Raw genomic sequence first — 20,109 nt, 5'->3', positions numbered from 1 at the left:
GGGAGCAAGACAAAGGTAGGGAAACACCAAACTCACTAATGCCTTGCTGTTATAAAATGTCTACGGCATGAAAGGTCTGAAACAAAGCATCATATAAAAGCTCTCCATAATTAGATCTTAAAAGCTCAAAACTGAATCACTAAATCAACCGACCCACTTTTAAGGATTTAGAAGTGTAATTTCAGTGTCTAACAAAAACATTCGAAACAAAGATTCCTACATTAATCTGCAGTGAATGATAAATCTGATCAAAATCTAATTAACATAATATTATTAATAAAGGGTTCACTTCTCCTCATCGCTGTCGGTGCCATAGGTGTGACACAGAGATTCGAGTCCCTCCTTTACAGTCTTTTTCGACATTATGCAAACAGAAGAGATTTGACTGGGATAATTACGGCAATCACGTCTCTTATTATTACCCTTCTTCTTCTTCTCATCAAACGCCTCATAGTTTTTGTTTCTCTCTTCATCAATCCTTCTAGTCCGCTTACCAAATTTTATCGACTTGATAAGCAATTCTTCCTCCACGTTCTCTTCTTCTTGTTTTTTTCTTCTACTCAAAGCCTCAAGCATGGAGTCTACGCTCACGGAGGCTCGTCTAGACTTCATAGACTTAACCTCATCAAGTGCAGCCATAACTTCAATCTCTCTTTTAGATACCACAGTTCTCCTCTCTAAGGACTCCAACACGTTTTCAGTTACCTCACGCTTCTTCTCCTTCTCCTCGACTCCATTATACAGGCAAGTTGCACCTGATTCGACAGTATAACTACAGTTCTTTGGATCGGTCTTAATTATCACCTCCGCCAAGCATTTTGTGCACTTGATGTAGAACCTAAGGATTTTAATGCCTAGGTACGTCTCGTTGATGACGTCTTCTTGACGGCAATTGACTTTGGTGCCTTCCGACATGTAATTACCACATGTGTTGCATCGAACACGTACTGGAAGCATAGATCGAATCTTCTTCTGCTGATTTTTCGGTTTCTGGAGGCGAGGTATCTTCTTCGGATTGAAATCTGGCGGATAATACTTGTTTAGGCTTTTGCGTTCTCCCATAACTTCAGGCAATAAATAACAAAAGAAGGAGATCGCAAAACTATGAAAAACACACCCGAAGAAGAAGAACAGTCCAACAAAGAAGGAGATCTCTCTTTGCTCTTTCTCTATTTCTCTCTTGTAATTTCTTGTTTTAGATGATCCTTAAACGTTAGGGCCTCGGGGACTAAAACCTCCTTATATAGCCAAAGATGAGCGCTTCTCTGTTTCCTTTTGCACTTGAAATTGTTCTTTTCTCTTGTTTCCCCTTTTGTTTGCAAGCCGACTAATAGATTATAGAAAAGGCAAAAGAAATATGTAAAACGATTTATTTTGTCATTATCATCATCTTATACATATTTTTTTCCCTAACAATCATGATTAGATGAAGATATTAGGAAATCCACCTGTTCTCTTATAATATATCTCGACTTTTGGATCATTTTTAAAGGTTTAAGGCCTTATTAGGGAACGTCCTTCTTATATATAGCCGCCGAAGAGGAGCTTTTACGTTTCCCTTTTACATGTCTAGATTACTACTTGTGTCTTTTATCTCTCGTAGAAATTGATACATGTCAATATTAAAAATAGCAAGATCATCAGACTGTGAAATGAATAAATGTTTCAAACAAGTATAGACATGTAATGATGCAGTTTGTATAGTTTATCAAATACATAAAATAATTGAATAGATCGATTGCTACTATTTAGTTGGAAAGAAGAAAAAAGATGACTGATCGCTACAGTATTATTTAACTTTTCCAATATATATATTTTGTGTGCTTGTGTTTTTCATATATGGATTGAAAACAGCAAAAGTAAAACAGTAAATAGCTTTGAGTTTTTAACCCTGATAATGTTTATATTCACCTGCTAGTATAGCTTTTGATCAAAGAGATCTTTAAAAATCTCTCAAGAGAAGGGCAGTAACATAACATCATATCGTTCTCTCGGTTTTACTCTTTTTGTGTGAAGAAGTGTTGAAAGACGAATAGTTTTAGTTAAAAAGTTGTAACAAAAAAACATTACAAAACATCTCTCTTTGTCTGAGGAATTAATCTGAGTTGTTGTTTGTTGTTAACTCTTAATTTTAATTACAAAAATTCACCTATGTATGTTTGATTTTTATTTTTCTGCTTTGATTTTTTTCTTTTTTTTTTTTTTTTTTTTTTTTTTTTTTTTTTTTTGCCTTAAAAATACAAAAATCTAACAGTTTCTTTATTGTTCTTGAGATTTTTTTCTAATTTGAATCTTTTGGGTTGTGTGTGTGTGAGATCTTTACTACTACTATCTCATCATCAAAGTTGCTTCCTTTTTCACGGTCTTCTAATCAACAAGTTTTGGGAATGAGCCTCTTCTCCTTCTTAGTTTCCCCTTTTCCAATAAAATCCGTCTTCTGGGTCTCCTCGATTTCACCTCTAAGAGTTCGAAATTAGGGTTTTTTTTTTTTTTTCTTTCTTTAGTTAGGGCTGATTCGAGGTCGCGGGAGTAATCTTTCTTTTTGCTTTTTTGTCTCCGATTTATTCGTGCCTTTGACACGACACACTAGTGGGTTCTTGACGAACTTATTCTTTAGGGTTTTTTTTCTTTTTTCTTTTGTCGAATTGTTCTCTTCTTTGTAGTTGTTGTCTCTTTTGGGTTAGAGAAAGTTTGGTTATGCTTTGAATGATGTTTCATGGTCAAGGTTTTTCGAGAAACCGTTGTAATGTTGTGGCAGTTGTTTCTGGAGAGAATAATAATAACCAGATAGATGGAGCTCCTCCTCCTCCTCTTCAACCCAAATACCCTTTTCCAGATCTCTCTTCTTCAGGGCGACTCAAGGTAAAGGGCCCCCTTTGAATTCTTCTTCTCTAATTCTCTTTTACTTCTCATAAATGATTTGGTTGAAATTGGGAATCTTTTGTAAGATTGGACAATGTTGAACTAATTTGGTTCTAGTTATGTATGTAGGGATTTTTTTTAGCTGGTGAGAATCTTCAATGGCTTCAGATATTACTAGACTTGGGAGTTCCTTCTAGTGAAATTTTATGGAGATGTTTAAGCATTTGTGTGTATGCTTTTTTTCTCATGTTGTAGATTCAGGTACTGAATAATCCTACGACAGAGGAGTTCCAGGTTGCTGTTAACTCTTCTGCGACGGATTTTGTCTACTTGCAAGGGGAGCAGAGTGGAGATAGTGATGAAGTTGGTCCCTTAGTGTTGGGATTTGCTGCTTTTTCTACTCCTGATGCCTTGGTTGCTCTGTTTGGTTCCACATTACCGACAACGGTAGGTGCATTCGTTTTTTTACGTTACTCTTTTTTAGTTTAGGATTTCCTTTAGACATCTGAAGTTGGTTTGGTTTCTTTATAATTTGCTGTTAGTCTCTTGATGTTTCGATTTAAAGGCTTTATGGAGTTTCCTCTACATTTAGTGTTAAAACATTTTTCATAACAAGAGCCCAAATATTCTTCACTTGTTAAGTTTCTGTTTATAATTGTCCCTAGTGAGATATTAATATGCTTTGGTTTCATATTGATTTCTCAGGTTTACCTTGAGCTTCCAAATGGTGAAGAATTAGCTCAAGCACTCTACTCTAAGGTGCACCATTCTTGCACTTTTCTGTTTCCTTACTGTTTAGTACGTTTTCTTCTTGTTACCTCTTTGTTGCTCTGTTTCACCTAGCTATGGTTTAGATTAAGAGTAGTTGAAAGGAACAGTTAATATGTAAAAGCCCTTTGAATAAATTGCTTAAATTGATAGTACATTATGTCAGTCCTTCTAATCAGTTTTTTTTTTTTTTTCCTTTCTATTAGTGCTTTCGTATGGCAGGGTGTTCAATATGTTATATATTGGAAAAATGCTTTCACGAAATATGCAGCCTGCCATTTTCGCCATGCTCTGTTTTCAGTCATACAGAGGTAATATTTGTTTACCCGAGCATCTGAAATTGCGACTAGCCTTGATTTTAGTCTGATTTACATCTACATTATATACTCTTTTTCACCTAGTCTACAAATTTAGTTGACTATGCTATGTTCTTTGGCAATGCAGTTCGTGCAGTGATACGTGGGATGTGTTCCATGTTGCAGAGGCATCTTTCCGACTCTATTGTACGACTGACAATACCGTCCTTCCTTCGAACAGCAACCGTAAAATGAATTATGAGATGGGGACCCTGCTTGCTTGGAGACCCTCCAAAGATTGACGTGGTTTCGCCGGAAGCTGATGAACTAGAAGACGAAAATTCATTAGAGAGCCTCCCGTCAATAAAGATATACGACGAAGATGTTACAGTGAGATTCCTTTTGTGTGGACCACCATGCACACTGGTGGGTGTTGCTGACCTTCTTGCACATTTTATGATGCTTGGCTTGTTTGCGCAAATGTTCGTATTTCTCTATGCTATTTTCAGTCCTAAAGCTGGTTCTCTATTTCAGGATACATCTGTACTGGGATCTTTGGTGGAAGGACTTAATGCTCTCTTGAGAGTAGAAGTGAGTAGCTTGTTAGTTTTCAGTTTAGCTTTTTCTTTATTAGTGGGCATACGAAAATGTGTGCATTTTAGTCCTATCAAAATAGCTTTATCATTTCGTTGTTCCAGATGCGAGGAAGTAGGCTCCGTAACCGTTCTAGGTATGTAGTTTATATGGCCAAATGATATGTTGTGCATCCCTCGAATAATCTTTGATTTTGTGCCTATGGAGTTAGTTTTAAGACTTACTCTTACTTTCATAATGCAGTGCTCCAGCACCTCCTCTTCAAGCAGGAACATTTACTCGTGGTGTAGTGACCATGCGGTGTGATATCTCGACCTGTTCTTCAGTACACATATCAATGCTGGTGTCTGGAAATGCGCAGACCTGTTTCAGTGACCAGGCAAGGGATTTTAACCTTTCTAAATATGACCTCTACTCTGCATACATGTGCAATGGGGTTTATCATTAGTCTCCTTTGTAAATAACAGCTTTAGGAAAATCACATAAAACATGAGGTGATTGAGAAGATCCAACTAGTCCATTCAGTGGTCAACTCAGAAAAAACAGAGCGGGTTTTCTCTGAGCCTCGGAGATCTGCTTCAATAGCTTGTGGGGCAAGTGTGTGTATTATACGTAAAACATTTGCATGTGGCTGAACATCTACACATGCTCATATATATATCTGTTTTGATTAGCGGAAAATGAGTTAGACTTGTTTTTTTTCTTTGTAGTCACGACTTTGTATTCAACTCATTTAAATTCCATAGGGGCATCGAGCTGGAGAGCATGAGTATTGGACAGCGTGATGCATTGCTAGTATTCCGTACCCTTTGCAAGGTTGGCTTATTGAGGGTTCCATTTTTCTATCCTTGACTAGCTTATTTGTGGTGCTTCTGTGACATTTTTTTCAAATTCTGCATCAGATGGGTATGAAAGAAGATAGTGATGAAGTCACAACGAAGACCCGTATATTGTCTCTTGAGCTTCTTCAGGTAAACCTAGTTACATTATTCTTGTAAGTTTGTAAGAAAAGCATAAAGACTCAAGAGCATCATATATTAACTATTTTTGTTTTGAAGTCAAAATAGAGGAGTGTATACATGATTGTTGTAAGTGTGAACTTTCAAATTGCCCATCGAATAGAGGTGTGTGTATACATGATTTTTGTGACTGTTACCTTTCCAATGCTTCATGCCTACATGTTTGAGATATGCAGTGGGATTTACACCAAAAACAGATTCTATGATTCCTCAGAACTTTGATGTTGTGAAAAGCCCATATATACCTCTTTGCTTATCCTGACTCTTAGAAAACGAAGAAGGATTGTTGACATCAGATTGTTATGTATGTTGTATTTTGGAGGTCATTTCTGTTGGTCGAGTTTTGACCAAAATTTCCGCAACAAAAATATGCAGGGTATGCTAGAAGGAGTTAGTCATTCGTTTACAAAGATTTTTCACTTTATTGATTCGGTGAAAGCCTACCTCTCATATGCATTGTTACGGCATCAGTATCTCAATCTCCTGTCATATTTCAGGTTTGATTATCCATTTGATATAGATCTCTGAAAGTTATATCAGAATGTTGTATATTACTAGGATTTTATGTTTTGGCAGTATGCATCTGGTATCTTCTCCGTGCTTTTGCTGCGGTTCAGAGATAGTTTAAAAGTAAGCATGTGATGTCTCCAGTTTAAAATTTCTTCTCTGTGGGGATTTTTACCTTTTACCGTTTTTTCTATAATCCTAAATCTCATTTCCAGGGTGAAATTGGTATATTTTCCCCCATCATCGTCTTAAGATCATTAGACAGCTCCGAGTGTCCCAATGACCAAAAGATGGGTGTTCTTAGGAACAATATTATTCTTGTGGTCAGATATATTTTGCTTTGAATACATAAGCAAGTGAATCTACTATCTTTTTGCTTTGAATTTCATTTCTATATCTTTAATGCAGGATGCTTGAGAAAGTCTGTAAAGATCCTCAGATGCTTGTTGATGTGTATGTAAACTATGATTGTGATCTAGAGGCCCCGAACTTGTTTGAGCGCATGGTTTGCTCCATTTTCTTCTCTTTTATATAGTTACTGTACGTCAGGAATGTGACTGAGAGTTATGACTCACAAAGCATCTTTCTTCTCTTTTAGGTAACAACACTGTCTAAAATTGCTCATGGCTTCACAGACATCTTCAGTTAAAGGTTCATCACTTCAGGTAGGCTTCATATCATGCTTTCTTTACGTACATCCAGAAAACTAACTAGTTAAATTCCTATGTATTATTTTTTCCATATCATATTCAATAAGAAATTGAAGGAACCTTTTCCTGATAAATTTCTAGTGCCTGGTCAACGTCCTTAAGTCACTAGTCGACTGGGAGAAACTAAGGAGAGATGCAGAAAATAGTACAAGAAATGCAAACGACGACTCTGCTTTTGCTGGAGAGCCAATTGAAACTAAAAGTAGGGAAGATGTCCCAAGCAACTTTGAGAAGGCTAAAGCTCATAAGTCCACAATGGAGGCTGCCATCTCCGAGGTTATTGTTCAATATCATTAATACTTGTCACCACCAGTAGTGACATACTAATGCATGGATAATCGTTTTGCAGTTCAACAGGAACTCAGTGAAAGGTGTAGAATATTCAATAGCAAACAAGTTGGTTGAAAGGAATCCTACTTCAGTTGCACAGTTTCTGAGAAGTACTTCGAGTCTGAGCAAGGTGGAACTATAGAACTATGCATGGTTATTTTCAGTATTTATAGGTGGGATATAACTGTTCTTATTTATAGGTTATGATTGGCGATTACCTGGGCCAACACGAGGAGTTTCCTCTTGCTGTCATGCACGCATTTGTTGATTCAATGAAATTTTCAGAAATGAAGTTTCATTCAGCTATTCGTGAATTTCTCAAAGGTTTTAGACTTCCAGGAGAAGCTCAAAAAATTGATCGCATTATGGAAAAGTTAGCAGAGGTAAGGACACCATGTATTCCGTAGCGTTTTCTGAATCTAGTATAAATTTTAAGCTTGGTAGTTATTTCTGGATTAGTTGAATTGAAAACCTATAGTTGATTATCCTATCCATTTTTCCTCATTTATAACACACATTTTCTGTTCCACTGTTATCTTTGTGTAGATATTGCGCAGACAATCCTGGTCTTGTCAATAACGCAGATACTGCCTATGTTCTAGCCTACGCAATTATCATGTTGAATACAGATGCACATAATCCAATGGTTTGGCCGAAAATGTCAAAATCAGATTTCACACGTATGAATGCTAGGAATGATCCTGAAGATTCTGCTCCAACTGAACTTCTGGAAGAGATCTATGATTCTATTGTACAAGAAGAAATTAAACTAAAAGATGATGACAGCAGCATGAAGAAGTTCAGCAGTCAAAGGCCAGGAGGAGAAGAAAGAGGTGGTCTTGTCAGCATTCTTAATCTGGGTTTGCAAAAAGAATATCAGCAGCTGATGCTAAGTCTGAGACTGAGGATATTGTTAGGAAAACACAGGAAATTTTCCGGAAGCATGGGGTGAAGAGAGGAGTCTTTCACACTGTAGAGCAAGTGACATTATAAGGCCCATGGTGGAAGCTGTTGGATGGCCTTTGCTTGCTGCTTTCTCCGTTACAATGGAAGTAGGTGATAACAAACCAAGGATTCTTCTCTGCATGGAGGGATTTAAAGCTGGCATACATATTGCTTTTGTTCTTGGAATGGATACAATGCGATATGCCTTTCTAACATCGCTTGTCAGGTAAACTTGTAACACTTTCTTCACATTCCCTTTTATGTTTGAGCGTTGAATATTTATTTAGGTTGCCTTGTGTATTGGCAATTTATGTGAGGTATTGTGCCATCACAGTGCAAGTTTTGTTGGAGCAGAAAGCTATTATGGCATGTTGACTATTTTTCCTTGAATTGTCCATAGGTTCACTTTCTTGCATGCTCCAAAAGAAATGCGGAGCAAAAATGTTGAATCACTTAGGATCTTACTGTCTTTGTGTGACTCAGAACCTGTTACCCTTCAAGATACTTGGAATGCAGTTTTAGAATGTGTTTCTCGGCTAGAATTCATTATTTCTACTTCTGGAATTGCTGCAACAGTAATGCATGGATCAAACCAGATATCCAGGGATGGGGTTGTTCAATCATTGAAGGAATTAGCCGGGAGGCCAGCTGAACAAGTTTTTGTAAACAGTGTGAAGCTGCCCAGTGAATCTGTTGTGGAATTCTTTACTGCTCTATGTGGTGTTTCAGCTGAAGAACTGAAACAGTCTCCTGCCCGTGTTTTCAGCTTGCAGAAGCTTGTTGAGATCAGTTATTACAATATAGCTCGTATTCGAATGGTACTCTTCTGATAGTCTTTTATCCTAGTCAATGCATGGTTAACTACGGGAACTTAAAAATAGTCAGAACACATATCCTATCCTCATACCTCATGCAACTTGAAAGTATGTATACCCTTAGAATGAGAAGCATTAACAATAACACAATCAGAGAGTAAAACGGGGAACTTTGTTAACTGTTCTGTCTATTCTGTTATAAATTTGACTCTCTAGTGTGCATTGCAACAAATTTTGGTGTCTGTTATACAACTGCTTCCTCACTTCTTGTCAAAGTAATATGGAAGGCCTGATAGATTATGTATCTTAGGCTATACATGCATTTTGATACTTAAAAATACATATACATATTACTTATTTTCTTTGTTTTGTGACATATATCAGGTCTGGGAAAGAATATGGTATGTCCTTGCTGAACATTACGTAGCTGCTGGTAGTCATCATGATGAAAAGATTGCAATGTATGCCATAGATTCTCTGAGGCAACTGGGGATGAAATATTTGGAACGTGCTGAGCTCTCCAATTTCACTTTTCAAAATGATATTCTCAAACCGTTCGTTATCATCATGCGGAATACTCAAAGTCAGACCATAAGGAGCCTAATTGTTGGCTGCATCGTTCAGGTTTCTTGCTTAGTCTTTTCTAAATTCGAAAATTAATATGTTTCCTGGAATTTTGTCATTCGGTAGTATGCAGCCATTTTGTCAGCAGGTAATCAATTTTTTTTTTTTTATATAGATGATAAAATCTAAAGTTGGAAGTATAAAATCGGGATGGAGGAGTGTTTTTATGATATTCACAGCAGCTGCAGATGACGAAGTTGAATCGATAGTTGAGAAATCATTTGAGAATGTTGAGCAAGGTGACAAACTGTCCATCAAACTCTTGCACCTGTATCCCAGTTTTAGTATTTTTTCTCACTTTTTTGTTTCGATAAATGTTTGTGTAACCACTAGTTTGTGTGCAGTTATTCTTGAACACTTTGATCAAGTGATCGGAGACTGCTTCATGGATTGCGTCAACTGTCTCATCAGGTTTGCCAATAACAAAGCTTCAGACCGTATAAGCCTGAAAGCTATTGCCCTTCTCAGAATATGTGAGGATCGGCTTGCAGAGGTATGTTTTCAAGCCAAATTTTGCCTGATAATTCAGCGTTGTATTTTTCTATTATAACTTCGATCCTATGCTCCACACTCCTTCCCGTTCGTATCTACTTTTTCGGCTGTCTTCTAGCTCCCTCACTTCCTTTTTAGTTCTCCCTCTGTAACTACATGTGCTCATTTTCCTAGCGTATGATGATTCTCAGGGACTTATACCTGGTGGTGTTGTCAAGCCCGTTGATACCAATGAGGATGAAACTATTGATGTGACAGAGCATTACTGGTTTCCGATGCTTGCCGGTTTATCCGATCTCACATCTGATTTTAGGCCCGAAGTTAGAAACTGTGCTCCGGAAGTGTTGTTTGATTTGCTGAATGAAAGGGGAAAAAAGTTTTGGGAGAGTATCTTCCGTCACATCTTGTTTCCAATTTTTAATCATGTGAGTCATGCTGGAAAGGAAAGCTTAATATCTTCTGGGGATGTAAAATTCCGTGAAACAAGCATTCATTCCCTTCAGCTCCTCTGCAATCTCTTCAATACCTTCTACAAGGTACTGATGAAGCTTTCTTCGTTTGCTTCCTTTGTCCATTATTACTCAATTAACTTTCAGACTTATTGCAGTACTTGACATGTTTACTACATGAAATCGTACAGAAAATTTTGCGTAACATGTAACGTTGAAACATATTATTGCGTGTTGCAAATTTGATCCTTCGAATTTTTTTTACCTTTGGAGCAGGAAGTTTGTTTTATGCTGCCTCCACTTTTAAATTTGCTCCTAAGACTGTGCGAAGAAATCAGATCAGACAGTTGTCTCAATTTCTTTAGGGGCATTGGTTCACCTGATAGAGGTTGGAGGCCACCAATTTAGTGAGGGCGACTGGGATATGCTCTTGAAAAGCATTAGGTAACCATCTTTCGTTACAAACTTTTATCTTTAATTGTTGAATCTAACTTTTTCTTTCACTTTCCAGAGATGCATCATACACAACTCAACCGCTGGAGCTGTTGAATGCTTTGAGTTTTGACAATCCGAAAAATAACTTAGTTCTGACAGGAGATATAGAGGCCGATGCCTCTGAGTCTCCAAGAGGTGATCCTAATCCGGATGATATTAAAGATAATGGGAAAGTTTCTGCTCAGGCATCTCCAATGATTGGTACTCATGGTGCTTCCCTAGAATCTGGGATACAATCTAAGTCTGATGGTTCTGAAGCTTGCCTCTTAACTCTGTAGAACTTTGGATTTTTGCTTAAACAATTTACAGGATTCCGTTATGGTGTTGGAAAATCATTTCTATTTACGTAGGACATGTCTGGCCTGATAAACTATCTATAAGAAAATTGAATTTATACAATGCCATGTTTTTTTAACCTTTATGTCTGGCCTGATAAACTATCTATAAGAAAATGTTTTTATACGTTCTTATAGATCTATCGTTAATACATCTTAATTGGTTACACGTCATTATCTGGAGCTGCGTTCAATACACCTTAATTGCTTACACATTTGTCACTGAGACTACAAATGTTTTTATACGAAGGATAATTTTCTTATGTCATCTTGTTTCAGGTTTTGGAAGGCATGTGCTTTATGAACAACACGATATTCAGGAAGCACATGAGAGAGTTCTACCCTCTGCTGTCGAGACTTGTCTGCTGCGAACAGGCAAGTTACTGAATTCCTTTACTTAGTACACCCCAGCTTTGGCTTCGTTTTCTTGTATAATTTTTACACACCTGAACTTGGTTTTTGAGAGCTTTTGAGCCATACGTAATTTTCTTTTGTCTATAATGTTAATCGGTGGATCTAACCCCATGAGTTTCCTCTTGCAGATGGACATGTGCACTAGCCAACCTTTTCAAAGCACAATTGAAGCCACTTTTGCGCCATGATATTGTGGCAAGCAAAACACTCTCAATGTCATTTACTGCCAACAGTTTGGGTTGTTTTTTTTCCTACATTGGAATGATTTTTCTCCTGATTAGAGAGCACATCCCAATTAAATTGCCAGTGGTACTTCTATCTTATATTCGCGTCAAACTGAAAACCTCAAATTTTAAGGCATTTTTGGATGATTCTATAAGATGTTGTTCGTAAGTCTGTTGTTCAGACCGCCTTTAGTTTTAAGTATACTAAAAATGTATCCTTTGGTAACACAGTACTGGTTGTTTCATTGACATTGTAGACTTGAATCGTGTAATTATAGTTAATTAGTTTCGATCAAACACTGCCTTCCCTTGTCGGTTTCGAATTTGCATTTTTTAGCAGTTTATGTGAGTACACGATAACTAAAATCATGTGTAAGAGTGTAACGATTTAGACTAAGATGATCTGAACCAGCTCGTACGCATCACAGCGTTTGCATTTGGTTGTTCATTTGCGATCCCCATTTTAGGCGTCTTAAAATGAGTGGCAAAGTTGTCTTTCATTTGTTGTTGTATTTTCTAAACTTTGAAAGTGGTTTTATGAATATAATTTTTTCTTAGAACTCATCACTCGTTTTTATTTGGTTTGTTGTTGTATTATCTAAACTTTGGTAATAGTGTTTTTTATAAAATATGTATTTTTCTTAGAACTCATCACTAATTTTTGTTATACCACAAATTGTCATATTGTATTTTCAAAAATAATATAATACTAGGGAGGTACCCGCGCTTTAAGCGCGGTATTAAGATTTTAATAACAACTGCTTTTAAACTTTATGATATATTGCTTTTATGACGTAATATGTAATAATTGACATATTTAAATATTGTGTTTTATCTTTTGAAAAAGTTTTAAATGTTTTATTGGATTGTCCAGAAGTTTTTGTATTTGCATATATACAGAAATGTTATTTTACCAAATATAAATAATACTCTCAATGTGAAATATTAATTGAGTCTTTAAAATAAACTACTAAACTGTAGAAAACAGATATTGAAATTCAATAAGTAAATTCCAAATTTTAAAAGCATAAGCAATATCCAATAGTTCAAAATTATACTCCCTCCGTTTCAAAATATAGGATGTTTTAAGCAAAGCACGCAGATTAAGAAATCTTTACTTTTAACAAGTTTAACCAATCAGAAACAATACTGCATAATATAAAATATTAAACTAATCTAAAAGCTGCATTGAAATTTGAAAGCATCCTATATTATGAAACAAAAAACTTCTCCAAAACATCCTATATTTTGAAACGGAGGGAGTATATTATATATAATGTATAATCTCAGCTACAAAATAAAGATGGGAGTAATGCAAAGTTGGATTTCAAGTAGCGGTTACTACAAACATACTAAATTTTATAGACATTCTAAAAGAAAAAATTAACGGCCAACGCCCCATTCTTTACACTTGAGTGCCTGAGCTTTCACCTTGTTGCTTGATCACATGGTTTATGTAATAACGTCCAGCAAATTCAGACCTGTAAATATATAAAGTGTTTTAAGAAATTTTACTTTAACATCATACAAAACTTGATTTCATATACATAATTACATCTTACATAGCCTGGTGATGCTCCAGTCTTTCGAACTCTGGTTTTATGAATATCTTCAAAGAGTCCAAGGTGTTTACAAGACATGGTGCACCTATGGACATTTAGAATTTTAGGTGAATTTATTGATTACCTTATGATGATTATATCAGAAAAACTTATGTTACATACCTTCATATTCTCCAACCCTCATAAACCGTATTACACAGAACACAGATTCAGATTTGTATATGAGATGGCACCCGCTTGATTGCCATATGGTCCTGAATTGAGAAGCATAGTTGTCTTTGAGACGACACTTCATAGTCTCACACCTACATATTTATCAAATCAAATAAAAATCTTAACAGAGACAACTTTAAAATGTAGCAGTCATAAATGTAGAGTAAATATCTTTTACCTGCCATTCAACAACATGAGAACAACTTCATTAATATCAATGATACTCTCAGGCCTTCTTCTATCTTCCACATCCATTATACATACACAAACATCTAATTTGGGAAAAAGACAGAATTTAGGTTTCCAAAGTGTTGCTAATCTATTTTTGGTAAAATGTTAGTCGTACTTTTTTATGTGAAGGACCAATACACAAAGTTTCATAAATCCTAAAAAGAATCTAGTTTTTCAAACACAAAGATACCAATTAACTATATTGACGGATTGTTCCAAAATAATAGAAAATCAATTAAAGAAATTCTTACCGAAAGAGATGGGATGATCTATTCTTCCACGATTTATGTCATCCAAATCCTCAAACCGAAAGTAATTCTTAGGACAATGATTCGAGCAGCGTCATTGTGGTTTGACCCGTAAATTTAATCTGATAGGGATGATGAGTATTCCTCACCTCCATGGTTGGATTGATCACTTTAAAATTTCTAATATTGTACCACTCACCATCGTCTATAAATTTAGGGAGGTTAGCAAGTGTATCGGGTAAATAAGGAGCTTCAATTGTGTCACCCTTCACAGTTTAACAACAATTATGTAAGAAGTCTTATATACAATAACTGTTAGAACTTGAAATTTAAGTAACAATCATTCAACTAACGACTCTACTCTTTTTATCCACAAGAAGCAGAACTCGTTTACCAGTAAAGAAATCTCTGACTCTCCAAGAATGTAAGACCTTGGCGTTGATACACCAATTAGTTCTTCCGGGAAGCAGATAATCAATATAATCGAATCTCATGATTTTTCTCAAATTAGGTTTTTTCTTGATTCTTCTCTGTTATCGAAAACAAAAAGGGGATTTTTGATTTGTAAGAATACAAAGAGTCACGACTAAACGTTGCATCTTAATCTTTTTAGTTTCTCACTTTAGTCGGATTATTAAAACTACTAATATTATATAAATTAATACATTTTTAATATAAGGTTTGTCACACTTGTATGTAGAAAATATAATTTATGTTAACATATTGAAGATGTTCTCATGTTTTCATTTTTAAAAATTTAACACTTAGATATTGATATGTAAAAAGGTAATATTATTAAGGGGAAAAAACTGAAAATCGGATGACAATAGTATGAAATGAAACGTTATAGTAGATATTAGATGCTTAATAGAAAATCATATATTTTCAAAGACTTCTTTGAAAACCACATTAAGGGTTTTGTTCTGACATTTCCCTTCTTAATTTGTAATCAAAATCTTCAATCCTTTTCTGCTTGTCAGTCTAGAAAATGCAACGTATAGTTGTCCATGTGTAAATACGGGCTTGGGTAGATACAATCTAACATGTTCCAACGTCTGACCTTGGCTTTTGTTTATAGTTGTAACATCCGCGAACCAAAAATTTGGTTTTTGGGGATGGGTGTCGATGGACACCAAGGTGGTTGCAGGGATGGGTTGCTGCAGGTTCTTACAGATGTATAAGGCTTGGGTTTCGAGTATTGGACGATTTGGTGGAGTTTGGTGGAGTTTGGGAGCGAGATTTGACTCTCGGCTTCGAGCGGATCGCGATTGTAGAGGGAATGTCAATCGACACCACTTGGTGTCGGTCGACACCAGCAAATTGGGCATCGATCGACACTGTGGGGTAGTGTCGGTCGACACCGTTGAGCCAGTGTCGGTCGACACTAGGCTGGTGTCGGTCGACACCTCCCTTCCAGCGAGACGATGTTTGATTTCCTGGTTTGTTTGTTTTGTTTGTTGTTTGTTTGGAACATTGGAATCACTGTTGCTTGTGTGTATAGCCCAGTAGATGTGAGGATTGCCTCACTGAGTGTTTATCAAATACTCATGCATCTCAATATGTGTTTGTGGTGCAGGTAAAGGCAAATTGTGATCGTGGAATCAAGGCAATGAAGAGGAGGATGTTCTAGGGACTCGATTGGATGTTTTCTGGCATTGTTAGGTTGCTAGAGTTGGGTCATTAGAAACATTGCTAGGTTGCTGGTTTCATGTTTTCTGATGATTGGTTATTGGATTATTGGTTATCTTGTTATTGGTTATTGCTTATGCTATAGTATTGGTTTTATTATTGGATATTGTTGATGGTATTGTTATTCCGCTGTTGATTGTGATTGTGGTTAGGTGACTAGTGGGTATGGGACCACTAGCTGTAGTTTATATATATATATATATATATTATTTATTATTAAAAAAAAAAAGGTCGGTCCTTTCATTTTGGTATCAGAGCCCTTACGGTTCTAGGTTTGGGTTCACTAGGCTTTGTGCTGTAGATGTCTGGGATTTGCATGCTTTGATTGATTATGTGAGTTAGTCAATTGTGTGTGGCATGGAATCCTAGAACATCCTCTTCGAGCCTACAGTGTGATTCCACGGTGAGTTTATATTTTTTTTGTGTATTTGTGTTATGAAAGAGTTTGCTTGTTAGCCTCTTTTCTTGGAAGTGCAGTGGTTAAAGGTGTTTGAGTTGTTGGTCATGGATGAGGACGTGGTCTTGGTCATGGTCGGGCGGGTCCCGAGGCCAGCGAGTGTGTGGTCCAAAGTTCCACGAGGAGGTACGTAAGAGGGTCGCAAGCGTAGCAGGAGGGACCAGAGAGGGTTAGCCGGTGAGCGTGTCGGGGGTGCTAGGAACCCAGGTGTGGGGTTGCAGCAGGTGGAGCCCAAGGTCGAGATGATCGCTTGGTGGATCTGTTGGCGTGCTGTTGGAGCGGTTACCGAGAGGGGTACCAGTGTAGGCTCCAGTTGTGCCACATGTGGCGGGCTGTAGCCGAGGGCTGCGGAAGTTGAGGACTTTCCACCTTATGTTAAGGGGATGGAGCAGTTGTAGATGAGCGGTATGAGATTATTCTCAAGGGGTATCGGGCCTAGAGAGGCGGATAGGTGGACATATGCAGTTGGAGCAGATATTTCTCTGTTTGGGGTTAATCCAGTTGGATATTGGAAGTTGAGTGGGCAGGTGTAACATTGCAATGTTATACTCGGACCACAGGAGGTACTTTGTGTCGAGAGATGTTTATAGTCGTTAAGGATTGTTACTCCTGAGGGGATGGTGATTCCCTTGAATACCGATAGCTTGAGGGGCTGAGGGCTTCGAGAGTGGCAGAGGGGATGATGTTCCCCTGAGGGGATGAGTAGTTCCCCTGATACCGAGATCTTGAGGATTGTGGTCCAAGAGTGAGACGGTATAACTCGAAGACACTGGTCTGAGAGTGAGATCGGTATGGCTCGAAGGTTGCAACCTAAGAGAGGAAGAGTTGGGAGCAAGCAATGCCTAGGACGTGAGTATAAACATAACGATTGATGTAGAACTCAAGATAATTGACGGTGGTTTAATCTCGGGTTTTGGATGTGTTGACCATTGGGACAGGGTTTTATGACCAGAGCGGTTATGAATGTTTGGCTTTGCGCCAGGATTGTGAGGCCGGTGGTGCTGGAGTCCCTGGAAGGGGAGTTACAGCAGGTTTGAACCGGGAAAGACATGTTTGCCAGATACATAAGTTCACGAGAAGCCTTCATGGCAGGATAAACTAATCATTACGACGATGCTGGATGAAGTTCATTGGAGATGGACAGGGTTGCTAGATTCAAGGTTTTGGTAAGTTTGTTGGAGGGAATAAGTCAAGTGGTTTGAGTTAGCGGCTTGCAAAGCAGTTGAAGCGGTGAATCAGAATATGCGAACGTATGGTACTCGTTTGTTTTATTACGCTCGTATTGATGATTTGCTGTGGAGAATTGCCAAGCGGAAAGCTATTTTTGGAATAAGCTATCTTGTGGAAGTTTTTTCCCTAAGAGGCAAGTTACTGGAGGTTCTTGGACGAACAAGAGGGTTGACATTCAGGTGGTTTTGAGTTGATGTCGTCATACTTGAGTGTTTGTTGGGCAGAGCTGAAGAAGCAGCTAGAGGGTTTGTTGAGTAAGGGATTCATCCGTCTTAGTGTATCATTGTGGGGAGCGCCAATGTTATTTGTCAAGAAGAAGGATGGGAGTTTCCGATTGTGCATTGATTGTCGGGGTTTGAACCGGGTCACTGTGAAGAACAAGTACCCTCTTCCTAGAATCGATGAGTTGTTGGATCAGTTGAGGGGTGCTACTTGGTTCTCTAAGGTAGATCTGGCGTCGGGTTATCATCAGATACCGATAGATGAGGCAGATGTGAGAAAGACGGCTTTCAGGATGAGGTATGGGCATTATGAGTTCGTGGAGATGCCTTTTTGGGTTGAGTAACGTACCAACAACGTTTATGAGATTGACGAACAGTGTGTTTCAGGAGGTTCTGGACGTGTCTGTCATCATTTTCGTCGACGATATCCTGGTATTTTCTAAGAGTCCTAAGGAGTATGCAGTGAATTTGAGGGCAGTTCTGGAGAAGCTGCGGGAGCAGAAGTTGTTTGCTAAGTTAAGCAAGTGTAGTTTTTGGCAGCGTGTTATGGGTTCTCTGGGTCACATTGTTTCTGTAGAGTGAGTTTCTGTAGATCTGGAGAAGATTCAGGCTATCAGGGATTGGTCTAGACTACAGAATGTCACTGAGAGCAGGAGTTCCTTGGTTTGACAGGTTACTACAGGACCAGGAGATGAAGTCTCTGGTAGGAGAGATCAGTGCGTTGAGCTTGTGCGCGGTTTCTCGAGAACCATTGGGTTAGGAGGCGGCTTATGGAGCGGATCTTCTGAGCAGGGTGTGGTTGGCTCAGGAGAAGGATTTGGGGCTGGTGAATGTCTCTAAGGATATTGATTCAAAGTATCAGGTCTCAGCTAATGGTACTATCTTGGTGCGCGGTCGGATTTGTGTGTCCAAGGATGGGGATTTGAGATAGGAGATCTTGAGGGAGGCTCATGCGAGCATTTTTTCTATTCATCCAGGAGCGACTAAGATGTACCGTGATCTCAAGAGGTACTATCATTAGGTCCGGATGAAGAAGGTTGTAGCTAGTTGGGTCGCGAGGTGCGACGTGTGTCAGCTGGTGAAGGCTGAGCATCAGGTTCCAAGCGGATTACTAAAGAGTCTATCCATTCCAGAGTGGAAGTGGGATATGATCACGATGAATTTTGTAGTATGATTGCCAGTGTCACTGACCTTTGATGCTATCTGGGTCATTGTGGACCGGTTGACTAAGTCTGCACATTTTCTGGCCATTAAGAACACTGATTGAGCAGCGGTCTTGGCTAAGAAGTATGTGAGGGAGATAGTCAGATTGCATGGGGTGCCAGCGAGCATTGTGTCTGACAAGGATTCTAAGTTCACTTCGGTGTTCTGGAAGGCATTTCAAACAGAGATGGGCACTAAGGTGCATATGAGAAAAGCTTATCATCCCCAGACAGATGGATAGTCTGAGAGGACGATCCAGACGCTGGAGGATTTGCTGAGGATGTGTGTGTTGGATTGGGGTGGCCATTGGGCAGATCACCTAAACATGGTAGAGTTTGCTTACAACAACAGCTATCAGGCGAGTATTGAGATGGCTCCTTATGAGGCTTTGTATGGGAGACCATGTCGTACACCATTATGCTGGACTCAGGTGGGGGAGAGGAGCATGTTTGGTGCTAGTTTTATTCAGGAGACCTCAGAGAAGATTCGGGTTCTCAAGCTGAACATGAAGGAGACTCAGGATAGGCAGAGGAGTTATGCTGATAGGAGGAGGAGAGATCTTGAGTTTCAGGTAGGAGACAGAGTGTACCTCAAGATGGCCATGTTGCGGGGTCTGAACAGGTCATTGTCAGAGACTAAGTTGAGTCCGAGGTATATGGGTCCATTCAGAGTGATTGAGCGGGTTGGACCAGTGGCATATAGATTGGAGTTACCTGAGGTGATGCGTGCATTCCATAAGGTTTTCCATATGTCTATGTTGCGGAAGTGTCTCCGTGAGAGTGAGCAGGTGTTGGCTAAGATTCCTGAGGATCTTCAACCTAACATGACATTGGAGGCGAGACCAGTGAGGGTTCTCGAGAGGAGGATCAAGGAACTTTGGAAGAAGAAGATTCCTTTGATGAGAGTTCTGTGGGACTGTGATGGTGTTGAGGAGCAGACTTGGGAGCCTGAGGCAAAGATGAAGGCAAGGTTCAAGAAGTGGTATGAGAAGCAAGCCGCTACTTGAGCTTGTTTAGCCTGGTCCCATCTGTAATCCGTGGCTGGAGCGGGAATGGAGTATTCCCGCCCATCTCTCTTGTTACTCGGTCGCTTGGGATGGTTGGTTGTGCGACTCACTAACAAGAAGAGGTGGTGTTCGTGGTACAAAGCTTCCGTGAGGCGGGGTTTTTGGAGGAA

General features: G+C 38.6%; 2 pseudogenes across 2 annotated transcripts; one reads left to right on the top strand and one right to left on the bottom strand.

The window, feature by feature from the left end:
* Window positions 1-136: 136 nt before the first annotated feature.
* LOC104711254 (uncharacterized) lies at window positions 137-1,296 on the bottom strand (annotated as a pseudogene). Its single transcript, XR_015564961.1, has one exon. The product of XR_015564961.1 is annotated as an uncharacterized LOC104711254 (transcript).
* A 2,924-nt stretch (window positions 1,297-4,220) lies between these two features.
* LOC104711252 (brefeldin A-inhibited guanine nucleotide-exchange protein 5-like) lies at window positions 4,221-11,323 on the top strand (annotated as a pseudogene). Its single transcript, XR_015566003.1, has 22 exons — window positions 4,221-4,352; window positions 4,461-4,517; window positions 4,625-4,656; window positions 4,764-4,899; window positions 5,267-5,336; window positions 5,423-5,491; window positions 5,915-6,036; window positions 6,116-6,169; window positions 6,262-6,347; window positions 6,452-6,551; window positions 6,645-6,711; window positions 6,838-7,032; window positions 7,106-7,216; window positions 7,287-7,469; window positions 7,631-8,257; window positions 8,432-8,849; window positions 9,231-9,470; window positions 9,586-9,709; window positions 9,815-9,963; window positions 10,154-10,498; window positions 10,688-10,855; window positions 10,923-11,323. The product of XR_015566003.1 is annotated as a brefeldin A-inhibited guanine nucleotide-exchange protein 5-like (transcript).
* The last annotated feature ends 8,786 nt before the right edge of the window (window positions 11,324-20,109 follow it).

The sequence above is a fragment of the Camelina sativa genome, chromosome 9, assembly GCF_030686135.1.
Source record: "Camelina sativa cultivar CO46 ecotype springtype chromosome 9, ASM3068613v1".
Taxonomy (NCBI): Eukaryota; Viridiplantae; Streptophyta; class Magnoliopsida; order Brassicales; family Brassicaceae; genus Camelina; species Camelina sativa.
Note: the sequence above shows the minus strand (reverse complement) of the source record. Positions and strands in the feature narration are given on the sequence as shown.